This window comes from Gorilla gorilla, chromosome 2 (assembly GCF_029281585.2).
Source record: "Gorilla gorilla gorilla isolate KB3781 chromosome 2, NHGRI_mGorGor1-v2.1_pri, whole genome shotgun sequence".
NCBI lineage: Eukaryota > Metazoa > Chordata > Mammalia > Primates > Hominidae > Gorilla > Gorilla gorilla.
This window is the reverse complement of record NC_086017.1, coordinates 23,710,649-23,714,459: the sequence shown is the minus strand read 5'-3', so window position 1 is coordinate 23,714,459 and position 3,811 is coordinate 23,710,649. Positions and strand designations below refer to the sequence as shown.

Below are 3,811 nucleotides of genomic sequence, written 5' to 3'. Positions count from 1 at the left end.
CTCTACAGCCAAAATAATGTATATCCAAAATTCAACCACTTTTATTCTACTGCCTACTCATGCCATCATGTAATACAATATATAACCTATTGATAGGCATGACTATTGTGGCAAGATCTGCTTGATGCTCACAAATCTTCCCCACATAAGAATACTACATTTCCCAGTCTCCTTTGCAGTTACTTTAAGACAGTGTGACTGAGTCCTGGCTGTTGGAATATGCAACACTCAGTATATGCTACCTCTAGCTGAGCCCCTAAAATGTCCCACTCAATCTTCCTGCCACAGGTTAGAAGCAAGGGATGAGCATTACTTTGAGCCTAGACCCTGAGACACCTTCTGGAACAGCTGCCCAGAGTCACCTCCTGACCACATCACACTGTGTGTTGAGCAAGAGATAAACTTTTTTGTGTTAAGCAACTGAGATTTGGAAGCTTTTCTGGCACTGCAGCTAGCACGTACACTAATAGACATATAAACCACATGCAGACATTGACCCACTTAGAACAGCAGATACCTCTGTGAAGGCTGGATTTCAGCCTAATCTGCAATTATTTTTATTTTTCACAAGGATAAAGAATATGTGTAGTTCAGGTGCAGATAACAAATTTAAAAGACAATTCCTGCATTCCCCTCCTCTTGCAGCTGGAACACCCTGTCTGTATACCAACTGCTCTTCCCTCACTCACTCCCAGAGTTCCTTCATCTCCACGGCTTTGGTTCACAGCTAGGGCAGGAAGGCAATTATGAGACACAGTCAGTAAATCAGTCCACAGTTACTTACCAGCACCCAACAGTCAGGCCCTGGGCATGGTGCAAGCCAGGCACCAAGAGGTGAATAAATCATGCTGTCTGGCCTTGAGCAGCTCCACAGTCTGGCAATTTCTTCCCAGAGTGACCGCTCTTCACAAGAAACTGCTGTGTTAACAAGCTCACATGCTGAAGATGGACTTACCTGAGATCCAAGGTCAGCCAGTCTCTAGATTCGTTTCTTCATCTTTGTCCAAAACTAGCAGAAGAAGCAGAACAGAAAAGATAATTGCATCATGGCTAGGATAGAGGAGTGTACTCAGATGGAAGAAGAGGAGGGACATAAAAGGAGAAGTTATCAAATGAGATAGACTCGAAGACTTGCTTAAGTGGGGTCTTAACGACTGAATGGGAGTTCACCAAGAGCACCTAGAGTAAGGGAAGGTGCATGCAAGGGCACAGAGGGGTGAAATGATCTTTTGCTTTCAAAACACTGATGGCTTCAGTTTGGTAGAAACACAGGGTGTGGGAAGGGGAGAGGCAGTCAGGGTAGGCTCCTCTGTATGAACTTGGACTTGATCCACAGGGTTGTCACAACCCTGTGCAGACTTTGCCTTAGGGTGCCTGGTCAAATGGGCAAGTGGGACTGAAATCCGGTAAGGCTCAACTCACCAAGTCATGTACCCTGTCATGGGTTTGAATCCACCAGGAGAAAGGGGTGCCATTTCCACAGTGCCCAAAGATGCTGTGTGGTCTAACAGGAGCCCTGTTTATCCTGTCCCGGCATCACAGCTTTCAAAGCCTTTTTACACACAAGATCTCACTGTGTTCTCACAACTCCATGAAGAAGGCATTGTGAGTACCATTTTATAGATGAAGAAACTGAGGCTGAGATGTGAAAAGACAAAACCTACAGAAGACATTCTTAGAGAGGTCCCTTCAGGTTCCAGTGATTCCCCTTTGGCTAGAAGATCCTGGGAAAACCAACAAAGCTCTTGGCATTTGTCCTCTAGCAATCTTTTCGTCATGGAAAAACACAGGTTTGATGTATACAACTGACTCATGGTGTACACTACATTACACGGCCACAAATACAAATTTTAAAAAGTGAGGTGAAATACTAACTAATTCTATCGTTCTAAGATTTTTCCCCACCCCAATAGATTGTCTTTGTAGGAAACTCATCTGTAAAGGATGCCAGCAGAGACCAGGTCACATCTGTTTTAATTTTGGATGAAATTCCATTTCGTGGCCCCTCCTCAGATGGGGAGGTGCCTGCAATCTCACACATTTCAAATAAATTTTGCTGAGAAACCAGGGCAGGTAATATCTGATTTTTACCTAATACTAGCTTGGGGAGAAAATGGGACTTTGGGGAAAATTTCCCCAAATTTTTGGTTTACAAAAATCATTCTTGGTTTAAAAAATCAGAGCCCAACCAAGAGAAGGGAATTTCCCCTACCTTGGCCAAGTTCCCTAAAGCATCCTGGCAACAACACTGTAGGAAGAGATTGTGAGTGAATTAGGAATCTTAATGAGCTTCTGAGTAAAACGGCCTGGCTTGCTCTCTGAGGAGTAGATGATGGTACCGAAACCCTTGGGGCAGTAAGTTTCATAATATTCCCCTTCTTTTTAATATCTAGAAAATTTATTCAATACATAAAATTCATTGAGATTTATACTAAAAAATATATGGGCTGTCTATAAAACAAACGCTAAGGGGCTTTCTAAAGGTTCCAATAACCAAGCCAGTTAACAGGTAGGGGAGTACTCCGCGGCCATTAGAGAAAGCCTTCAGTACAGTTCTGGCGCCATCTCGTGTCTGACATTGAGCTCAGCACTTAGAAAATACACAGCAGAGGAATGTACTGGGAAGAGTGAGTGGCCAGGTGTTCCTGAAAATTTACAGACGGGATGGGGAGATGCAACTGGAAAAGTAGGCTAGGGCCCGCTCCTGACGGTCTTTATCTCACAGGCGCTGGCAACTAAGCCACATGATCAGATCTGTGTTTTAGAGCAATTCAGCAGTAAGCACACAGGCACGGTGGGTGACAACGGATCAGATACCTAAGGGCTCAGTGCTTCATGCCCATGTTCACTGCCTGAAGTCTTGTGCCAAACCACTGGATCAGCAGCTCCTACTAGAATGTATGCAGGCATTACTGGTTGATTTGTTCACGTCTATATCCCCACTGCCTAGAACAGTGCCTGGTACCTAAATGTTTTTATTTTAAAATAAAAGGACATTTTTTCCATATATGACTACATGATAACACTGTCAAAATACAGAGCCCCCACCCCATCCAGCTGCACAGCAGCCTGAGAGGAAGGCATCGCTTTCCTCATCTTACAGATATAAACAGTGGGGCTCAGTGAGGTTGCCCTGGTAAGGGCAGAGGCGCAGCCCCCCGTGTATAATTCCTTCACAGCCAGGCTGCAGGGACCTGCAGCCTGTTGCAGGTAAACGAGCTGGACTTCGGGATCCAGACCAGGCTTCCCCGGCGTCCGCTGCGTCACGCACTGACCCTTTCTAGACCTCAAGTGACAGCATCTACACAGGAGGCGCCAGGACCGTTCCCCAAAAGCAAAGTCTTTAAAGTGACATTCCCCAGAACCCCCACCCGCTCCCAGGTGAACTGGAGCCGAGGGACTTCAACGGAAGACACCACATCCGATCCTACCCGAATATACGAAAAGCGGACCCGAGCGGGGGGCCTAAGGCTCCGCACACTCGTCTTCGGCCGCCCTCCCCGCTCTCGTTTTATAAAATGCCGACGCCGAGGCCGCCAGTGAAAAAGATTCTCGTCGGTGGTTACAACTCGGGCCAGGGGAATCCAGGAGCCCTAGTTTTCCGCTGGGACGGAAACGGCGGAATCCAAAAGTGACAGTATGACAGGATTTCCAGAGCCGACAGACCAGCCCTCGGCAATCCCCACCTCTTCAAGTCGGCCCGGCCCTCTCGGTCTCCGGCTTCTCACTCGCTCGGCTCCGCTCGGCTCCACCCGGCTCCGCTCGGCTCTACCCTGCCCCGCTCGGCTCCACTCATTTCCGCTTGGCTCCA

The 3,811-nt window shown here is 47.2% G+C and overlaps 1 long non-coding RNA gene across 1 annotated transcript; it reads right to left on the bottom strand.

Moving 5' to 3' along the window:
• Positions 1–596: 596 nt before the first annotated feature.
• On the bottom strand, positions 597–3,811 carry LOC129532283 (uncharacterized). The gene is made up of 3 exons (XR_008677959.2): positions 3,687–3,811; positions 956–1,009; positions 597–727 (listed from the first exon to the last, which is right to left on the bottom strand). It is a non-coding gene; the product is annotated as an uncharacterized lncRNA (long non-coding RNA).